Source organism: Saccopteryx leptura, chromosome 6 (assembly GCF_036850995.1).
Source record: "Saccopteryx leptura isolate mSacLep1 chromosome 6, mSacLep1_pri_phased_curated, whole genome shotgun sequence".
Taxonomy (NCBI): Eukaryota; Metazoa; Chordata; class Mammalia; order Chiroptera; family Emballonuridae; genus Saccopteryx; species Saccopteryx leptura.
Genome location: NC_089508.1, coordinates 59,823,843 through 59,846,883, shown reverse-complemented (window position 1 = coordinate 59,846,883; position 23,041 = coordinate 59,823,843). Strand labels below are relative to the sequence as shown.

The following is a 23,041-nucleotide window of genomic DNA, read 5'->3' as shown; positions in this document are numbered from 1 at the left end:
TTTCTAGCTTTATAGTACATTTTGAAATCAGGTAGTATAAATCCTTAAACTTTGTTCTTCTTTTCAAAATTGTTTTGGGTATTCTAGGTCCTTGCATTTTTTTTTAATTTTTGTATTTTTTCAAAGTGAGAAGTGGGGCGGGGGGCAGACAGGCAGACTCCCACATGCACCTGACCAGGATCCACCGGGCACACCCACCAGGGGGTGATGCTCAGCCCATCTGGGGCATTGCTCCACTGCAAAAAGAGCCATTCTAGCATCTGAGGCGGAGGCTATGGAGCCATCCTCAGCACCCAGGCCAACTTTGCTCCAATGGAGCCTTTGCTGTGGGAGGGGAAGAGAGAGGTAAAAAGGAGAGAGGGAAGGGTGGAGAAGCAGATAGGCACTTCTCCTGTGTGTCCTGGCCAGAAATTGAACCCGGGACTTCCACACGCTGGGCCCTTGCATTTTAATATAAGTTTTAGGATCAGATTGTTGGTTTCTGTAGAAAAGTTTGCTGAGATCTTGAGAGGAATTGCTTTGAATGTATAGATTAATTTGGGGAGAACTGCAATTGTAATAATATTGAGTCTTTGATCATTTCAGAGGCCAACTCTTGGTTTTTGTTCTTCTATTTTTTTCTCAGTTGATTTTAACTCTACCTTTTTTCCTGCTTGTTTTGATTGCCTTTGCTTTTCTCTTTCTAGTTTCTTAAGGTAGATGTTTTGATAATTATTTTGAGATTTTTTTTCCTGATAATGATATTTAAAGCTATAAAGTATACTCTAAGCATTGCTTTACCTGCTTCCATGAATTTTGGTATGTTGTGTTTTGGTTTTTATTCAATTGAAAATATTCTAAAGCTTTCCTTTTGATTTAATTTCTGGTTCATGTATTACAGTCATCTCTTGCCATATCACAGTTCACTTTTCACGGTCTCATTGTATCGTGGATTTTAAAATTGTATATATCTAATTTTGTATTGTGGATTTTTTGCTATATTGCATGATTTTGTGGTATAGATATATTTTTATATATTTATTATTTTAATTATTTTTTCAGTAAAATAAGGAAAATAAGTGTGGGAAAGGTTAATAAAAGTATGGGAAAGGTTTATAAGAGTGTAGGGAGGATTTATAAAGTCTAAAAATATATATAAATAATAAAATAAATATAAGGTTGCTACTTCGTGGATTTCACCTATCGTAGGGGGTTCTGGAAACTAACCCCCGCTATAGAGGAGGGACCACTATATTTAGAAATCTGTTGTTTAATTTCTAAATTTTTGAGGTTTCCCCAAATTTATTTCTTTTTTAAATTAATTTTTATTTATTGTGTTAACAAGGATTCAGGTGTTCCATTGAATATAACACCCTCAACCCCCACCCCGTGTCCCTATTTATACCCCTTTAGTCTCCCTCCCCCCTCCCCTCTGGGATTTGCTGTCCTGTTATCTGTATCTCTGTGTTATGTATATATAATTTCACTAATCCCTTCACCTTCTCTGATGCCATCTGCTCATCCCCCTTCCCTCTGACAGCTGTCCCTCTGGTCCCTGTGACCCCACCTCTGCCTCTATTTCATTCCTCAGTTCAGTTTGTTCCTTCGATTCCACATATAAGTGAGATCATATGATATTTGTCTTTCTCTCCTTGGCTTCTTTCACTTAGCGTAATAGTCTCCAGGTTCCATCCATGCCATCGCAAAAGGTAAGATTTCCTTCTTTTTCATGGCCATATAGTATTCCATTGTGTATATGTACCACCACTTTTTAATCCACTTGTCCACTGATGGATACTTGGGCTGTATCTAGTTCTTGGCTATTGTAAACAATTCTGCAATTAAACATGGGGGTGCATATCTTTTTTTATATCAGTGATTTGGTATTCTTTGGATATATTCCTAATAGTGGGATAGCTAGGTTAAAAGGCAGTTCCGTTTTTAATTTTGGGGGAAACTTCATACTGTTTTCCACAGTGGATGCACAAGTTTGTATTCCCACCAGCAGTACAGGAGGGTTCCCTTTTCTCCACACCGTCGCCAGCACTTATTGTGTGTAGTTTTGTTAAAGAACACCATTCTGACAGGTGTGAGGTGGTATCTCGTTGCGGTTTTAATTTGCATTTCTCTGATAATTAGTGATGTTGAACGTTTCTTCATATGCCTATTGGCCATCTGTATGTCCTCTTTGGAGGAGTGTCTATTCATTTCTTTTGCCCATTTTTTAATTGTATTGTTTACCTTCCTGGTATTGAGTTTTAGAAGTTCTTTATAAATTATGATTATTAACTCTTTATCAGACATATGGTGAATATGTTCTTCCATTGTATGGGTTGTCTTTTAATTTTGTTCATGGTGTCTTTTGCTGTCCAAAAGATTTTTAGTTTGATGTAGTTTCATTTGTTTATTTTGTTCATTTCACTTGCCCCTGGAGATATATCAGCAAAAATATTGCTTCAAGAGATATTGGAGAGTTTTCTTCCAAGATGTTTGTAGTTTCATGACTTACATTTAAGTCTTTTATCCATTTTAAGTTTATTTTTGTGAATGGAGTAAGTTGGTGGTCTAGTTTCATTTTTTTGCATGTACCTGTCCAGTTTTCCCAACACCATTTATTAAAGAGACTGTCTTTACTCCATTGTATGTTCTTAGCTCCTTTGTCAAATATCAATTCACCATAAAGGTGTGGGTATATTTCTGGGTTCTCTGTTCTGTTCCAATGATCTGTATACCTGTTCTTATGCCAGTACTAAGCTGTTTTGATTACCATGACCTTGTAGTATAACTTGCTATCAGGAAGTGTGATACCTCCCACTTTATTCTTTTTTTTTTTTTTTTTTTTTTTTTTACAGAGGCAGAGATAGACAGGGACAGACAGACAGGAACGGAGAGAGATGAGAAGCATCAATCATCAGTTTCTCGTTGCGTGTTCTTAGTTGTTCATTGATTGCTTTCTCACATGTGCCTTGACCGTGGGCCTTCAGCAGACCGAGTAACCCCCTGCTGGAGCCAGCGACCTTGGGTCCAAGCTGGTGAGCTTTTTGCTCAAGCCAGATGAGCCCGCGCTCAAGCTGGTGACCTCGGGGTCTCGAACCTGGGTCCTTCCGCATCCCAGTTCGACGCTCCATCCACTGCGCCACCACCTGGTCAGGCCCTCCCACTTTATTCTTTATTTTCAAGATTGCTGAGGCTATTCATGTACTTTTTCGGTTCCATATAAATTTTTGGAATATTTGTTCTATACCTTTGAAGTATGCCATTGGTATTTTAATAGGAATTGCATTGAATCTATAGATTGCTTTGGGTAATGTAGACATTTTAATGATGTTTATTCTTTCTATCTATGAACATGGTATATGCTTCCACTTGTCTGGATCTTTCTTGATTTCTTTTTTTAGTATTTTATAATTTTCTGAGTATAAGTCTTTTACCTCCTTGGTTAAATTTACTCCTAGGTACTTTATTTTTTTGTTGCAATAGTAAAAGGGATTGTTTCCTTAATTCCTCTTTCAGACAGTTTATTCTTGGTGTATGAAAACGCCACTGATTTCTGAATATTAATTTTATATCCTGTCACCTTGCCAAATTCATTTATCAGGTCTAGTAGTTTTTTGACTGTGACTTTAGGGTTTTCTATGTCCAGTATCATATCATCAGCAAATAATGATAGTTTTACTTTTTGTTTTGCAATTTGGATGCCTTTTATTTCTTCTTCTTGTCAGAGTGCTGTGGCTAGGACTTCCAGAACTATGTTGAATAAGAGTGGTGAAAGGCACCCCTGCCTTGTTCCTGATTTTAAGGGAATTGCTTTTAATTTTTGTCCATTGAGTATGATATTGGCTGTGGGTTTGTCATAGATGGCCTTTATCATGTTGAGGTATGTTCCCTGTATTCCCACTTTGCTGAGAATTTTAATTATAAATGGGTGCTGGATTTTATCAAATGCTTTTTCTGCATCTGTTGATATAATCATGTGATTTTTATCCTTCTTTTTCTTTATATGATGAATCATATTGATTGATTTGTGAATCTTGTACCAGCCTTGCCTCCTCTTAATAAATCCCACTTGATCATGATGTATGACTTTGTTTTGTTTTTTTTCAGAGACAGAGAGAGGAATAGATAGGGACAGACAGACAGAAACGGAGAGAGATGAGAAGCATTAATCATTAGTTTTTCGTTGCGACACCTTAGTTGTTCATTGATTGCTTTCTCATATGTGCCTTGATGGTGGGGCTACAGTAGACTGAGTAACCCATTGCTCGAGCCAGCAACCTTGGGTCCAAGCTAGTGAGCTTTGCTTAAACCAGATGAGCCCGCGCTCAAGCTGGCAACCTCAGGGTCTCGAACCTGGGTCCTTTACATACCAGTTCAAAGCTCTATCCACCGCACCAATCACCTGGTCAGGCTATGACTTTCTTAATGTACTGCTGGATCCAGTTTGCTAATATTTTGTTGACAATTTTAGCATTTGTGTTCATCAGGAATATTGGTCTATAGTTTTCTTTCTTTGTAGCATCTTTACCTGGTTTTGGAATGAGGATAATGCTTGCCTCATAAAAGAGCTTGGAAGTCTTCCCTCTTCTTGAATTTTTTGAAATAGCTTGAAAAGGATAGGTGTTAATTCTTTGAATATTTGGTAAAATTGCCCGTGAAGCTGTCTCATCCAGAACTTTTGTTTGCTGGGAGTTTTTTTTTATAACTGCTAAAATTTCATTTATTGTAATTGGTCTGTTTAGGTTTTCTGATTCTTCCAGATTGAGTTTTGGAAGATTATATGTTTCTAGAAATTTATCAATTTTATCTAGGTTGTCCAATTTTTTGGCATATAGATCTTCATAGTATTTTGTTACAGTCCTTTGTATTTCTGTGATGTCAGTTGTTACTTCTCCACTTTCATTTCTAATTTTCCTTATTTGAATTCTCTCTGTTTTTTTCTTAATGAGTCTGGTTAAAGTCTTGGCAATCTTGTTTACCTTTTCAAAGAACCAACTCTAGGTTGGTTTGATCTTTTTGTATTGTTTTTTTTTAGCCTGTATGTCATTTATTTCTGCTCTGATCTTTATTATTTCCTTCCTTCTACATCCTCTGGGCTTTATTTGTTGTTCTTTTTCTAGTTCTTTTAGATGCAGGGTTAACTTGTTTATTTGAGCTTTTTCTTGCTTCTTAAATTATGCCTGTAATGCTAGGAACTTTCCTCTCAGTATTGCTTTTGCTCTGTCCCATAAATTTTGAGTTGTATGTTCATTTTCATTTGTTTCAAGGAAGTTTTTGATTTCTTCCTTGATCTCATTGTTAACTCATTTGTTATTTAATAACATGTTATTTAGCCTCCAAGTGTTTGAATGTTTTCAGTTTTTTTATTATAGTTGATTTCTAGTTTCATGCTGTTGTGATCAGAGAAGATGCTTGATGTGATTTTAGTCTTCTTAAATTTATTGAGACTTGTTTTGTGTCCTAACATGTGGTTTATCCTAGAGACTGTACCATGAGCACTTGAAAAGAATGTATATTCTGCCGATTTGGGGTGAAAGGTTCTGAAGATATCAGCTAAATACAGTTGATTTAGTGTGTCATTTAAGGCTGCTGTTTCTTTGTTAATTTTCTATCTGGAGGATCTATCCATTGATATTAGTGGGGTATTAAAATTCCCTATTATTATAGTATTGCTGTTGATCTCACCCTTTATGTTCATCAAAATCTGCTTTATATATTTAGGTGCTCCTATATTTGGTGCATAAATATTTACAATGGTTATATCTTCCCATTTATCATTATGTAGTGACCTTCTTTATCTCTTACTATAGCCTTTGTTTTAAAGTTTATTTTGTCAGATATAAGTATTGCTACCCCATCATTTTTTTTCACTTCTATTTGCATTGAAAGACTTTTCCATCCCTTCAGTTTCAGTCTATGTGTGTCTTTTGTTCTGAGGTGGGTCTCTTGTAGACAACATATGTACAGGTCCTGTTTTCTTATCCATGTAAGCTACCCTATGTCTTTTGATTGGAGCATTTAATTCATTTATATTTAAGGTTATTATTGACATGTATTTATTTATTGCCATTTTATTCTTTAAATCTACATTCCTCTTTTTGTTGATTTCTTTTTTTTTCCTTTGCTTTTTTTTTACAGCAGGCCCCTTAACATTTCTTGCAGTACTGGTTTGGTTGTAATGAATTCCTTGAGTCTTCTTTTAGCTGGAAAACTTTTTATTTCTCCTTCAATTTTAAATGATAGCCTTGCTGGATAAAGTAGTCTTGGAGTAGGTTCTTGTTTTGCATTACTTTGAATATTTCTTGCCAATCCCTTTTGGCCTCAAGTGTTTCTGTTGAGAAGTGGGATGCCATTCTTATGGGGGCATTTCTCTAGGTAATTAACTCTTTTTCTCTTGCAGCTTTTAGTATTCTTTCTTTGTCTCTTAATTTTGGCATTTTCATTATGATGTGTCTTGGTGTAGGCCTCCTTGGGTTCTTCCTTAATGGTACTTTCTTTGCTTCTTGAACTTGTATGATTTTTTCCTTCCATCAGTTTAGGGAAATTTTCAGCTATGATTTCTTCAAACAGGTTTTTAAAGCCCTTGTTCATTCTCTTCTCCTTCAGGAACTTCTATGATGCAGATGTTGTTTCTCTTCTTTTTGTCACAGAGGTCTCTTAGAGTTTTCTTAATCTTTTTGAGCTTCTTTTCATTTTGTTGCTCTACTTCTGTGCTTAGGTTTATATTGTCTTCTAAATCGCTGATTCAATCCTCTGCTTCCTCCAGCCTGCTGTTGATTTCTTCTAGTGCAGTCTTCATTTCTGATATTGTATGTATTTGGTTATTTTTTATGATTTCAATGTCCTTTTGATGCTTGCTATCTCTTTATTTAGGTGCTCATTATGTCCATCCATTGTTGCTTTAAGATCCTTGAGCATCCTAAAAATCATTATTTTAAACTCTGCATCTGGTAATTTGGTTACTTTAATTTCATTTAGTTCTTTTTCTAGGGATTTTTCTTGTTGATTCATTTGGGTCTCATTTCTTTGTCTACCTATTTTGTCTGTGTATAGACTCCTCCTTTTGGTGTGCTGCTTGTGTAGCTAGCTGAGTCTAGGGTTGGTCCTGTCTGCCACCAGTACCAATTGTGTTGGTTCTAGATCTTCTTGGGTTGGCATCAGCTGTTTGTAACTCGCTGTGGGCTACTTGTCTGCAGCTACTGCTCTTTTTGCTGTTTGTGTCTACGTTTTCTGTGCCTGTGTAGTGTGGGAGGGGCCAACCTGTGTATAAGGATCAGCTTCCTCCTACTTAGAGATGACAACAGTTCTGTAAAAACCCCAAGCTCTGTAAGATTTGTATCCACTTTTCAGCTGCTCCACATCCTCTTGTAGTTTCCTGGTATTCCCACAAAGTCTTCTGTAGAAAGACTGTAGTGTGGGTTCAGTTTGACTTCATCCAACCAACCCCTCTACAGGTTGCAAGCTTGTTTGGTTAGGGCAGCTGAGGTTGGGAATACAGTGTTAGTGGGACCTCCTACTTCAGGGATCTCTTGGGCAGTAACTCAGTACAGGGATTGTGGCCCCTACTCCAGAGCCTAATCCATCTGCCATGGCTGAATACTCAAATATTATTTCTCCCCAACAAGGTGAGCAGCAGATTCAGATCAAGTGGGGCCAACTGTCCCCTCTGCAGAAATTCTTACAGCTGATGAGACCCTGGTCTCAGGGAGGAAAACTGAGAGTCTCCTCCTGGTGTTGTCTGTGCCCCCCAGGAAGTGGCTAAGCCCCTTGACCAGATCCAACAATAGGCTCTCAGGGACCCACACTTTGAATGTCCACGCTCCAAGCCTCTCTTCCTTCTCCCTTTGGAGTCTAGCCCAGCAGGGTAGGATATCCAGCACCCAGGCCAGCTGACTGAAGCTCCACCATATCCAATGCACATGAGCTGCTATGCTGGTGCTGATCAGGGAGAGCAGAACTCACCTCAGCTGAGAACCCCTTCCTTAGGATACCACTCTAGCAAGGGTTGTTAGGTCCTGAACTGATGCTCTCTACAGCTGGCCACTGGATGTGCCAGTTCTGGGCCTCCCTGGCAGGAATCAGGCACAGACCAGTGGGGGACACTGCCTGTGACTGGCCCTCAACAACCTTCTTGGAGCCACAAGCAATCCAGAGTCTATGGCTGCCTTTGCTGGGTCCAGGTGCACATGGAAATACCAGCTGCACACCTAGACTGGCTTTTACCCACTCTGGGCCTGGGGGAAAGTCCGCTTTAAAGTCCAAGGTTCCCTTAGTCCATCCTTCTGTAGTCTCTGTCTGCTGACTGCTTGTTGGACTCGGTTGCTGAATAAACCTCTGCAAGAGTCTAGAGCCTGCAGCAGTTCAGGGGTTAAGAAGGATGGTGGGTGTGGTTCTGCCCCTCAGCCCCAGGTGTGAGTATGTTCAGACTTTTTTCACAGACCTCAGTAGGTTGTGGCCCCAGGAGTCTGGTGGGTGTGGCGTCTGGGACCCTGAGGTGTGGTCTGCCCATCCTCCAGACAGTTTCAACTGAGTCTCCCGTGAGGTGGAAGCAGCAGTCTTAGACTCAGGAGCATGAAGGGGGGGTGTAGCTCTAGCCTCAACACCAGAAAACTGAGTCACTGACACGCCCCCTGCTTCCTGGCCTCTCAGAATGACCCATCACCATAACTGAGGTAGGAGAGACTCCCAAGGGTGGAGCAGTTGCTTTTCCCCTGGCTGGTGCTTCACAGAGGGGACACTCCGCCTGGGAAAGATGGCGAATGCAGTACTGGAGAATGACTCAGCACAGGGATTCTGGTGGCCGTCCCCCACAGTGTTTCTCCCTTGGCCTCTAACTTTATATTCTCCTCATGCAACTCCAGTTCTCTTCGCTCTCCCTCAACTGGAGCCCTGGCTAAGTTGCTGTGAATGAGATTTTCTGCACGGACCTTTTAAGATGAAGTCTGCATCTCTGAGAGTTCTGTCACTTTCTTGCAGACAGAAACCTGGCTTTTTTCACCTCCAAATGCTGTCTGGTGCCTCTTCTAGGCTGGAGCTTCGGGCCTGGGACTGAGCACTCACACCTCTCACGGTGACCCTCCCTGCTGTGAGAGTCCCTCCAGATCCTCAGCTGCTGCTCACTCTTGGGAGCGGGCAACCCTATCCACGTCTCTGCCCTTCCTATCAGTCTCGGTGTGGCTTATTCTTTGATCCTTGATTATATAGACTGCTCTTCCTTTAGTCCGACGTTGGTTTTTCAAGATGATGGTTTTTAAATTAAGTTGTAATCCAATTTGGTCCTGGGAGGTGGCAGTTGGAATGTTTGCCTACTCCATCGCCATCTTGGAAATCCCCAAATTTATTTCTGTAGTGGATCTCTAATTTAATTCTATGTGGGCAAAGAATATACTTTGTATATTCTATCAATTATCAAAATCTCCAGCTCTCATTATTGAATTGTCTATTCTTTCAATTCTGTCTGTATTTTGGGGCTCTGTTGTTAGGCACACATGCAGGTTGGAGCAAGAGTAGATTTACAGTTGTTTATATAGAAAATAATACAACAATTACTAAATAATAATATAAGAATAAACTCTGTGTTTCATTTACTTTCAACTGTAAACCTACTTTTGCCCACCCTGTACTCTCCTGAGATACTGACCCTTTTATCATTAGAAAATGTTTCTTTTTGTCTCTAGTATTATTTTTTATCTTAAAGTCTATTTTATCTGATATTAATATAACTATCCAGATCTTCTATGGCTACTGTTTGCATAGTTAATTGCCTTTTTTTGATAAATTTCCCCTAGTTATGCCTAAGTATGAGGTCCTACTCTACCACATGGTTACTTTCATTTTTCTTTGTCCAAAACTCACTTAGAATTAATTGTACCCTAATTGAAGTTCATTTGTCTTTTTTTTTTGACAGAGAGTCAGAGAGATGGACAGACAGACAGGAAGGGAGAGAGATGAGAAGCATTAATTATTTGTTGTGGCACCTTAGTTGTTCATTGATTGCTTTCTTATATGTGCCTTGACCAGGGGCCTATAGCAGAGCAAGGGACCCCTTGCTCAAGCCAGCAACCTTGGATTCAAGCCAGTGACCTTGGGCTTAAGCCAGCGACCATGGGGTTATGTCTCAAGCTAGCAATGCTGTGCTCAGGCTGGTGAGCTGTGCTCATGCCGAATGAGCCCACGCTCAAGCCAGTGACCTCAGGGTCTTGAACCAGGGTCCCCCAGGTCCTAGTCTGACGCTCTATCCACTGCGCCACTACCTGGTCAGGCTGAAGTTCATCTGTCTTTAGGATTCTAAAAATTCTGGTCTGTACCTCTTATTATGTTTAAAGGGCTAGCCCTGGCAGGTTGGCTCAGTGTGTGGATGTCCCAGGTTCAGTTCCTTGTCAGGGCACAGGAGAAGTGACCATCTGCTCTCTATCCCTCCCTTCTCCTTCTCCTTCTCCTTCTCCTTCTCCTTCTCTCTCTCTTTCTCTCTCTTCTGCTTCTGCAGCCATGGCTCAAGTGGTTTGAGCACATTAGCCCCAGGCGCTGAGGATGCCTCAGGTGCTAAAAAAGTAGTTAAATTGTGAGCTTGGCCCCAGATGGGCAGAGCATCGGCCCCAGATGGGGGCTGCCAGTTGGGCCTCAGTTAGGACGCATGCAGGAGTCTATGTATTTCCACTGCTCTCACTTGGAAAAGAAGATAAAGAAACAAAAACTGACATGTTTAAAGGGCTATGTGTTTGTTATTAAGGGGATGTAGCAGATCTTTGTTGCTTTGGAGACTGGTAGCATCCATTCTAATTTCTTTTTTTTTTAATTTTTTTAATTTATTCATTTTTAGAGAGGAGCGAGAGAGAGGGAGAGAGAGAGACAGAGAGGGAGAGAGAGGAGAGAGAGACAGAGAGGGAGAGAGAGGAGACAGAGACAGAGAGAAGGGGGGAGGAGCTGGAAGCATCAACTCCCATATGTGCCTTGACCAGACAAGCCCAGGGTTTCGAACTGGCAACCTCAGCATTTCCAGGTCGACGCTTTATCCACTGCACCACCACAGGTCAGGCTCTAATTTCTTTTGGTCACAGCAATTTCTTTTCCTTTTGGAATTTATTTTTCTTTCAATGGTTACAGACTAGAGAGCTATTAGTCAGAGTGCCTTATCATCTTTTTAGCTAAAGAGAATTGGAGTTCGTAACTCAGGCTAGAACATCGAGACACTAACTTTCTGGAATTTGAAACCTTAGCAGAGTGATCTAAGAACTGGAAATGGCTGGAGCATCTTCCCTGCAGCAGCTGGGCCTGCAGGATACTGGCCAGTGGTTTTTGCTGCCTGGACCCTAGGAAATAAATGCCTTTTCGTGTCTTTTTCTAGTAAGGATCCCCAGCTGCCCTGTTGATTATGTGCACTTCTATATTCTTCCAGTAAACTCCATTTCCCCTCCAAAGTTATCCAGAGTCTGGTTCAGTTGCTTGCAACCCAGGAACTGGGATGACATCAGAGGAGGGCATAGAAAATATAAGTACTTGCCAGAGATAATTTGCTTGTTTTTGGAAGGTATGTTCCTGTATTTAGAATGATCTTTCCAGTTTTATATCTGAGTGCTGAAACGATTTTATCCCAGACGCTGAATCACTTGCCAACCCCAAGGTGGCCCCTTCACAGAACTGAAGAGCCCCAGGTTGAACATTTCACATTTGAAAGGGGTTAGAGATAGTTTAGGGAGCTGATAGCCTTCCCACACTAAAATCTAGAGAGGGAGATAGATAAAATCAAAGTGATTAGGGGTAAATAATGACTCTAAGGTTTCCATCCTTTCAACCAATGGCAAAGAAGTATAGTATATCATGAAAAAATACATACTATGTTCCATATTAGAAAGTGGTGTGGCCTCCCCCTTCTTTCCATGGCCAGCATTTCTCTGCATACTCAGCTGAGTTCCCTTGCTCATGTGGATGGTGGACAAACTAGAGACTGGAGCCAATTTTTTCTGGCATTATGCCCACAGGTAAAAGCAGAGTGTAACTCTACCCTTTCTACCCTTAGTAAAGGCTAGACTTGATTTTTTCTGTCAGTGTGAGAAGCAATAGTGCTTTAGCTGCAACTGTGGGAAATAATTTCCCCTTTGGTAGTTACTATGTCCTAATCCAATAATCAGAACTATTTTAAATATATCATTTCCAGCTTCAGCTGAGCCCTCAATGCTGTCTAATAGTTCCTTCATTCTATAATAGGAAGCCCTCCCTGCCAGTTCTTCTCCTGCTTCAGTTACCTTTCCCTTAATGTACTTGCCACTGTTACCATAGCATTTACTGAATAAGATTGACGTTATTTCTTTATCAATCTGTTTCCCTTGATAAATTGTGAGCTCTTCAAAAAGAAAGGGACCTTGTCTTACTCATCTTTGCATTGTCCAGCGCATGCGAATGCCATGAATGCTTATTCAGTGAATACACACGCCCAGTTCAGAGTGAAGCCAGTTGCAGGTTTGTTGGTAGCAAGATGGACCAGAAGACCCTGAGGTCATCTCTGCAAACTGTTCCTTTTCAGAGAAGACATCAGAGGCCCAGACAAATGAAGGAACTTGTCTGAAGTCTCAAGGCAAGTAAGTGGCAGTGCTGAGACTAAACCCAGATTATAAAACTCTCAACAATATGCTCTTTTCATTTTTCTACTTTGCCTCCTGGAAGCTCTTCTAGAACCCCGATCTTGGGTAACCAACTCCCAAATGTAATGGGCATTTGGCAGACATTTTTTGCTATCTAAGTATTTCTACCCTTTCAGGAAGAATTTCTTTTAAGAAACTAGGTAATTCTAGCTTTAGATCTCACTGAGTTCTTCCCTGTCATTATTTTAATGCGAGTTCATTGAACAGCTTAGATAATTTGAGTCATTAGCAAACATACCTAGAAATCTAAAGTCATAAATCATTTAGGATTTTGTTAATTATTTTTTTAAAGTTGTATTTCTAAAACAATTTTTCTTTAATGTGTTTCTTTAGGATGATTTTTTTTAACAATTTAAAATGCAGTGAGTATTAATTTCAAGTCTCCAATTTATTTTATTTGAAACATATTTTATGTAGTGATTATTCTTGCCTCAACCAGACAACACTCTTTTTCCTTTACATATAATTTTTGCAGTATGCAATTTTGAGAATGAGATGATTATTTCCACTATAGAAAGGGAAACTGAGTAAAATCTCTAACTCTGGTAAAAAATAATTTGTACTAAAGAGCATTTACTTTTATGACTGGTAGTAATTATAAATTGTTAGAAAGTAACAGAAAAAAGTTTAGAAGCTTAGTAGACTCTGATATGGAAAACTAATTATGTGGTTGTGTGTGTGTGTGTGTGTATGTATATATGTGTGTATATATATATTTATTATAAGCCTGAGCTTGTTTATTTAAACATAATCAAAATTAGGAAACTTGCTGAAACATTAAAATGACCACATTGTAGCCAAACTTAAAAAAAATGAAATCATGGTATAGATTAACTTTATTTATTTATTTATTGTATAGTAAAAAAAAAATTTTTTTTTTGAGAGAGAGAGGGAGAGAGAGGCATCAACTTGTTGTTCCACCTAGTGGTATCACTGATTGCTCTGTGCCTTGACCAGGGCACCAACCGGTGAAACCTGGGCTCAAGCTGGCACCCTCCAGCTTGAACCAGCGACCTGGGATCTCTAACCCCAGGCTTGAGCTGGTGACTTCAGTGCTCACTGTTCTATCAACTGCACCACTGTCTAGGGCTATCTAGTTAAAATTTTAAAGTATTAAAAAGAAGTCTTTATTTATAAGTAATATAAAATTGGGAGAGTAGGTATTATGCAAATATAATATTTCTATATTTAAAGCAAAGTGATGTTATCCAAACTGTATTTAAGTGTTGTGAAAAGTGTATATTTTTGTCTGTAGATTCTTAATGAATTCCTTCTGTAAATTGCCTTGTCCTAAAATTATTTTTATTACTAGTTCACACAGTAAAAAAAAAATTTACTGAGTATTTTATTTATTTATTGGTTTTATTGATTGATTTTAGGGAGACAAAGAGAGGATGGGAGAGAGAGACAGGCATTTATTTGTTCTGCTTAGCTGTGCATTCATTGGTCACTTGCTGTATGTGCCCCTACTGCAGATGGACCCACAACCTGAGTGTATCTCAATGACACTAACTGACTGAGCTAACCGGCCAGGGCCACTGGGTATTTGTTTTATAAAAATCTGTCTCTGCAGGTGATTCTGTATTACAAAACTAAAACTGAACCTAGTCTTAACATATAAAGCTCACTACAGGCTCCTGATAGAGCTAGTCAAATTAAGATAATATTAATACTACATCTTGGTAAATTTGCCTAGATGAGTCTTTCTAATTCTCTACTGTATGGCTCTGAACACAGTTATACAAGGAAGAAAAGTGAAATATATTGTCAAACCTCTAGTCTATGTGATCCTCAAGAATGAGAACTGAGTCTTAGTTTTTCTATTTTTAGCTCCAGCACATATAAGGTGCTCAATAAATGTTGCATAATCAGTGTCTCAGGGGTCCTTGGCCCTTCCAGAACCCTGTAATTATTGCCCATGTTCTGTAAGCATATTTCACATCAAAATGGATGACTCTTGTGTACTAGTACACTGTAGGTATACTAGTGCTTAATAAACGTTGAATGAAAGAATATATTGTTTAAATATATTCCCATACATTGTCTCCATTGGCAATTTGCCTTGCAATGTGTAGTATGATTTTAATTTATTCCTCAGAAACTTTCCACAAATTATTGTCATCATAATAAGGTTAGAAGATATAATATAGTTGACTATGAATTTTGTGTGTCTAGATTATCCATACTGTTTTCAATTTAAGCTCTTCCCTTGAAGCCAGATCCTGTTGAGCAGTCCATGGCGCTTTTGTTGGTGGTAAACTTGGGGTGTTGGCTTTGACTTAGCTGGGTTATGGGAAACTGTATCAAACCTTCATCTAATTGACTAGATTATACATCATTTGTTAGTATAATTATTTACAAACAGGCTTTCTGAACTTGTGATAAGTGCAGAGTTGGGCTTTATTAACATGTCAAAGCAGAGAGATGTGAACAAGGATGGACAGGAACTTGTGCATCTAGCACTGTCAGTGAGGAGAGGGTGGTGGCTGCTGGACTTTCTGTGTGTTACCTAGAAAGAGAATTTTGGTGCTTGACCAGGTGGTGGTGCAGTGGATAGAGTGTCAGACTGGGACGCAGAGAACCCAGGTTTGAAACTCCGAGGTTGCTGGCTTGAGCATGGGCTCATCTGGCTTGAGCACAGGCTTTCCAGCTTAAGTGTGGGATCACAGACATGACTCCATGGTCCCTGGCTTGAGCCCAGAGGTCACTGACTTGAAGCCCAAGGCTTGATTCCAAGGTTGCTGGCTTGAGCAAGGGGTCACTCGGTCTGCTGCAGCCCTCCATCCCTATCAAGGCACATACGAGAAAGCAATCAATGAACAACTAAGATGCTGCAATAAAGACGATACTTCTCATCTCTCCCCCTTCCTCCTGTCTGTCCCTATCTGTCCCTCTCTCTGTCTCTGACACACACACACACACACACACACACACACACATACTCAAATAGAATTTTGGTCTGCATTGCCCATGTGATCTTGTCCTATCAGAGCAGGATATATCAATGGGGGGACTTTGGTGATTATCATCTGTGTTAGGGCTCTTCAGAGAAACAGAGCCAATAGGATATTATATATTTTAAATATATTATATAATATATATTATATATATGTTATATATAAGATATATATACAGTGGTACCTTGCGATACGAATTTAATCCGTTCTGTAACCGAGCCCGTAAGTCATTCAACTCGTATATCAAACTGCTGATACTGGACCTGTGCACCAATGTGTCAACTAGCAGCAGCTTCCCGCATCACGACTCGTATCTCGGAATTTCGCTTGGATCTCGAATAAAAATATGGACGAAATTGCAGCTCGTATCTTAAAAATTCCTATGTTGGTCTGTTCGTATCTCAAGGTACCACTGTACATATATAATTTATTTATTATAAGGTATCGGTTCAAATGATTGTGGGGATGGAAAGTCCTGCCATCTGCAAGCTGGAGATGCAGAAAGACTGATGATGTAGTTCGTAGGCCTGACAGCCAGAGAGCTGATGGTGTAGATTCTGGTCCAGGTGTGAAGGCCTGAGAACCAGGAGTGCTGAGGGCTGGAGAGGATCTGTGTCCCAGCTCAGTCAGGTGGAAATTGAATTCCAGCTTCTTTCTCCTTTTTTTTTCTGTTCAGGCTCTTAAAGGATGGGATGAGGCCCACTCACTTGGAAATGGGCCTTCTACTTTATACAGCTCATCATTCAAATGCTAATCTCTTCCAGAAACTTCCTCACAGACACACCCAGAAACAGTTTAACCAGCTACCTGAGCATGCCATAACTCAGCCGAGTTGACATATAATTTTCCATCACATTATCCAAACCCATTTTGTTTTAACTCTACCCACTAGACTTGGTATGTCATGTAGCTTGACTAGTGGGTGAAGACAATGAACTGAATGGAATTTGAGTATTTGTTCAGTTCTCTTGATAGAGTTTTTTCAATGTACGTTAACTAGTTGGTGTTCTGGTGTCAGCCCTTGTCTACATACACTTAGCTTGTCTGAGTTCAGTTTTGAGGACCTCGTCACCTGCGGGCACCAGCTCGCTATTGTCTCTGAGCCTTCAATGTGGAAACCCAAATTCTGGAACATGAAGATAATTGATAAGTTAGTCAGCTACCCACAGGGACCCAGGCATTGTTAGAGATACTGGGGCACTGTAGGGACCCAGACATACTAGGCTTGCTGTACATTCTTGTAGGGTTTACAGGGGGTAAATGCTAAATAACCAGTGTGATTTCTGCCTAAGTTGAGAGCTCTGATAAGATATTATGATAGATATTAATATGATTATGTGGCTATTTTAGGATGGGTGGTGGGGATATAAGGTGACATGTGATGTGAGACTAAAATGACAGAAGGGGCCAGCCAAACCAAAGTGTTGGGGGAGGAAACACATGGGGGAGAGAATATTCCAGAAAGAGAGAACTGCAAGATCCAAGGCCATAAACAGGAAGAAGCTTGTCATGTTTGAGGAACAGAAAGAGGACCAGTGGGTGTCATGAGCTGGGAATAAGGCCAGATCACTAGTCTTGAAGGCTATAATGGGAAGTTAAGAGTTTGGAAATGGGAAGCCATGATTTATTGAATTCATTCATACTTTTGGTGCTGGGGATATAGTTGTGGATAAAACAGATAAAATCTCTTGCCATTGTGTTGCTTACATACTAATTTGTGTTTCAAAAAGATCATCTGGCATGAGAAGGGGTTGTAGAGGAGCAAGAACGGAGGCAGAAGGTTGGGTCGGGGGCTACAGTGGCAGTTCAGGGGTGTGGGGATTGGAGCGTGGATCGAGGGAGTCACTTTGGAGATGGAGAGAAGCAGATGGTTCTGGATCTGTTTTGGAGCTAGAGCTGCCAGGACTGCCCGGTGTTGGAGGTAGAAAGGCCTGTGTTTAGGATTGGCCAAAATCTAGGGGCCCATTGAATGTCCAGGTAAAAATGCCAAGAAGGCAATTTGATGGCTGGAAGTCCAGTAAGTTTTAAGTCCTGGTGGGAAGATTAAAAAGCCATGTAGCAGATGTTCTTATGAGGCTCTTCCCTGTGGGAGCTGGGACCTTTTTCCAGGTAATATTAAACTTACACTTTCATTTCTAAATCCCCACATCTAGGAAGAGTTGGAGAAGGAGAAATATAGAGAGCTGTTTCTTTCCTGGTCATTTCTATGCAATATTTGCCTGTCAGGGAGAGTGAGGTCCTGGCATGAATCCTGTGCATAAACAGCACAATGTAGTGCTGTGGGGCTCACACTGGGTGCCATTCTCTATTGTCTTTGGGAAGGAAGCTTTATCAAAGACAGTAATATCTTAGAAAAAATAAATGAAGGCTTGGAACATCTCTTTTCAAGGTGGCTGGCCTCTTCTCTCTGCTATATGAAATGTTATTGTATGGGTTTAGGCCACCCACTTACCATCCTGTAGTCTTTCCTGCTGCAGCTGAGTTCCCTGAAGGCAAGACTGGTGCACAGCATATAATAAGCATGCAGAAAACAGTTTCTTGAATTGAATTGAATTGAATTGAATTGAAAATAATGGAGAGTTGATGATAATTCTGAGGGTTGTAACCTTGTTTAAGTAAATACATCATGATGATATATTGTTCCAAAATGACAAATTAGGGAACATTATTGGCTTTACAGAGGGATTGCTTTCTAAGATTTCATCATAGAATTCCTATGAATAGTAAACACTGCCTTGATCAGGTAGCTCAGTTGGTTAGATCATTGTCTTGAAACACAGAGGTTGTAGATTCAATCCCCGGTCAGGGCATATACAGGAACAGATCAATATTCCTGTTTCTGCCTCTGTCAATTTTTTTTTCTCTCTAAAATCAATAAAAATAATAATGATAAAACAGTAAACTCTAATGCCTTCTAGTATTTTCACAACTTTTCAGTAATGTAAATACTGTATTAAGGCCAGATATAATTCTTTTTTGCATTATTCAAAGAAAGCACTTCTCTTACAATATCTTACTATCTGAATATTAAAAGGCCTTTTCTTATTTCTAAGTATTAAAACACCCACACACACTTTTTTGTTCCTTGTTATAAAAGTAACATAAGTGAAGCCGAGGCCAGGGTGTGGGTGGGGCACCTCACAGACAGGCACGGGGGACACTCTATGGGAGCAGGACAGAGGCAGGGATGGCTGCTCATTTGTAGCCTGGACCAGTGAGAAGACGTGGGGACCTGGCCCAGCCTGGTGCTCTCATACTCAGCGGACCCAGCAGGTTTTCTATCACATATTCTACCATAATAATGCTGAAGATAAGAACACTCTGTTCCAAGTTGAATAACCTGGGAAAAATGGATAAATTCCTAGAAACATTTAATCTTCCAAAACTGAATCAGGAAGAATCAAAACCTGAACAGACCAATTACAAGTAATGAAATTGAAGCAGTAATCCAAAAACTCAAAGCAAACAGAAGTCCTGGTCTGGCTGGCTTCACAGGTGAATTTTACCAAATAATTAAAGAAGAATTAACACATCTGTCTCAAATTATTCCAGAAATTCAAGCAGAGGGAAGACTTCCAAGCTCATATTATGAAGCCAGCATTATACTAATTCCAAAACCAGATAAAGATACTACAAAGAAATAAAAGTATAGACTAATATCCCTGATGAACATAGATTCTAAAATCCTCAACAAAATATTATCAAACCAGATCCAGCAATACATTAAAAAGATCATACATCATGGTCAAGTTAAGTTTATTCCAGGGATGCAAGTTTGGTACATTATTTGCAAATTGATAAATGTGATACAGCACATAAATGAAATAAAGGATAAAATTCACATGATCATATCAATAGATGTAGAAAAAGCATTTGACAAGAGCCAGAACCCATTTATGATAAGTTTTCAGCGAAGTTGGAGTAAAGGGATCATACCTCAACAAAATAAAGGCCATATATGATAAATCTATAGCTAACATCATACTTAATGGGCAAAAACTAAAAATGTTTCCCTTAACATCAGTAACAAGACAGGGATGTCCACTTTTACCACTCTTCATCAACATAGTACTGGAAGTCCTAGCCACAGCAATGAGACAAGAAGAAAAAATAAAAGGCATCCAAATTGGAAAGCAACAAGTTATTTGCAGATGATATGACACTGTATATAAAGAACCCTGAAGATTTCACCAAAAAACTACCAGAACTATAAATAATATACTTTACAGACAACTCTTTCCAGAATGTCTCAAAATCTTGAGCCCCCGGAATCTTGTATTCTAGTTCAGTCTTCAGGTGTTAAAATAATTTTTCATTTATACTTTCTTGTTATTTATTTATTTATTTATATTAATTTTAATGCAGTGACATTGATAAATCAGGGTACATATGTTTCGAGAAAACATCTCCAGATTATTTTTACCTTTGATTATGCTGCATACCCCTCACCAAAGTCTTTCTAATAAAGAATTACAAGGATTGTTAAAGGGCCTGCTTTAAGAAGAAGAAAGAAAAAGGAAATAGAGAACAGAACATAGGTTTTTTTTGTATTTTTCTGAAGCTGAAAGCGGGGAGAGACAGTCAGACAGACTCCCGCATGCGCCCAACCGGGATCCACCTGGCACGCCCACCATGGGGCGATGCTCTGCCCACCAGGGGGCGATGCTCTGACCCTCCGGGGCATCGCTCTGTCGTGACCAGAGCCACTCTAGCACCTGGGGCAGAGGCCAAGGAGCCATCCCCAGCGCCCGGGCCATCTTTGCTCCAATGGAGCCTTGGCTGCGGGAGGGGAAGAGAGAGACAGAGAGGAAGGAGAGGGGGCTGGAGAAGCAAATGGGCGCTTCTCCTATGTGCCCTGGCCAGGAATCGAACCCGGGTCCTGACGCTCTACCGCTGAGCCAACTGGCCAGGGCACATAGGTTTTAAGAATAAAATGGCAATAAGTAAGTACCTATCAGTGATAATATTAAGTGTAAATGGATTAAATGCTTCAGTCAGAAGTTACCGGGTAGCTGAATAGAGAAGAAAGCATGACCTAAAGACTAAAACTGAAGGGATGGAAAAAAATATTCCATGCAAATGGGGGAAAAATCCTGGTGTAGCAATACTTACAATTGACAAAATAGACTTTGAAACAAAGGCCATTACAAGAGACAAAGAAACACACTACAGACCCTGGGCTGGCTCAGTGGGAGAGCATTGGCTTGGTGTCTGGAAGTGTCAGGTTTGATTCCTGGTCAAGTCACAAAGGAGAAGTGAGCATCTACTTCTCCACCTTTCCTCTCCCCCTTCTCTCTCTCTTCTTCTCCTGCAGCCATGGCTCAAATGGTTCAAGCAAAGTTTGCCTTGGGCACTGAAGATGGCTACATGGCCTCGCCTCAGACACTAAAATAGCTTGGTTGGTTGCTGAGCAATGGAGCAGCAGCCTGAGATGGGCAGAGCGTTGCTGAGTTGGGGGCTTGCCTGGTGGATTCCTGTCTGGGTGCATGTGGGAGTCTATCTCTCTGCCTTCCTGCTTATCACTTAATAGAAAGAAAAAAACTCACTATATAATCCTAAAGGGATCAATTCAACAAGAGGATATAATCCTTGAAAACATATATGCACCCAACATAGGAGCAACTAAATATATCAAGAAAATCTCGGTGGACATTAAGTGAAAGATCGACCATAATACAGTCATTAGTAGGGGATTTTAACAGTCCACTGGCATCAATGGATAAGTCTTCCAAACAAAAAATCAAAGCAACAGCAACTTTAAGTGACAAATTGAACCATATGGATTTAATTGATATTTGCAGAACATTTCATTCCAAAACACCTGAATATGCATTCTTCTCAAGTGCACATGGAACATTCTCAAAGATAGGCCACATGTTAGGACACAAAATAAGTCTTAACAAATTTAAGAATTAACATCATTAAAATGTCCATACTATCCAAAGCAATCTATAGATTCAACAATTCATATTAAAATACCAATGGCATATTTCACATACCTAGAACAAATATTCCAAAAATTTGTATGAAGCCAAAAAAGATCTCAAATACCCTCAGCATTCTTGAGAACGAAGAACAAAGTGGGAGGCATCATACTACCTGATATCAAACTATAATACAAGGCCACTGTAATCAAAACTGCCTGATACTGACATAAAAACAGGCATACAGATCAATGGAACAGAACAAAGAGCCCAGAAATAAAGCCACATCTTTGTGGTCAATTAATATTTGACAAAGAAGCCTGACCAGGTGGTAGCTCAGTGGACAGAGCATTGGCCTGGGATGCTGAGGAACCAGGTTTGAAACCCTGAGGTCGCTGGCTTGAGTGTGGGCTCATCCAGCTTGAGTCCAAGTTCACCAACTTGAGCATGGGATTGCCAACTTTAGCACAAGATTGCCAGCTTGAGAATGGGATCATAGACATGACCTTATGGTCACTGGCTTGAGCCCAAAGATCACTGGCTTGAGCAAGGGGTCACTGGTTCAGCTGGAGCTCCCCAGTCAAGGCACATATGAGAAAGCAATCAACAAATAATTAAGGTGCTGCAATGAATTGATGCCTCTCCTCTCTCTCTCTTCTTGTCTCTCTGTCCGTCTTCCCCTCCATCTCTCTCTCTCTCTTGCTAAAAAAATTTTTTTGACAAAGGCAAGGGCATATAATGGAGTAAAGACAGTCTCTTCACCATTTGCCCTTTATAAAGGGCAAGCGGGGAGAAGGAAGATGACAGCGGAGTAGGCAGACGTACAGACTCCCAGCTCACACCAGCAAACTGGATTACAAATTAATTTAGGAACAGTCAGCGTGAAAAACCAACTTTCGACTAAAAAACAGGTCTCAAAAACTAAGGAGCAAAGAAGAAGCCACACCAAGCCTGGTAGGGAGTGTGGAGGTGCAGTGGGGGCTCTCCTGTTTCCAGGAGTGAAGGGGGAGGTGAGGTTGAGAGCCCAGAAGGGCTCTCATTACAAGGAGAGAGACCCTGAGAGATGGGGACCCTCAGTCTCAGAACCGGAGACCCAGTCTAGAAATCCAGAGACTGGAGGAGACAGACGGAAACCATTAAGAGGGGAGAAGAGCAAGGATCTGTGAGTAGGAAAAGGTGGGGGTGCCTCGAAGGGACAGAGCAGAAAATATCACTCATTGCCACTTGCCTGGGGCCCTGGGGATGAGGAGGGCTGAGAAGACTGGCTTGTCTTCCAAAAGGAAAGTGGGGAGACCAAGACAGACAGTGATGGGCAGAGGAATGCATGAGATGACCTGAGAAGTTGATGCATCCAATGTGGAGGCAGCCATAGCTAGGGGAGGGGTTGATCCTTCCACACAGCACAAGCCTAAAGTGTTTCCAGGTGACCCACCTCCAGGAAGCTCTCCAGCTCTATCATTGCAAAAGACACAGCTGAAAGCAGGAAGTGGGGAGGAGGGGCAGTAACTCAGGTCTCCAGGGAGATCTGAGATAACACCTCCCCCTA

The 23,041-nt window shown here is 40.4% G+C and overlaps 1 protein-coding gene across 2 annotated transcripts in view; it reads left to right on the top strand.

The window, feature by feature from the left end:
* FAM81A (family with sequence similarity 81 member A) overlaps positions 1-23,041 on the top strand; it is a 106,622-nt gene that overhangs the window by 37,089 nt on the left and 46,492 nt on the right. The window lies entirely within an intron of this gene.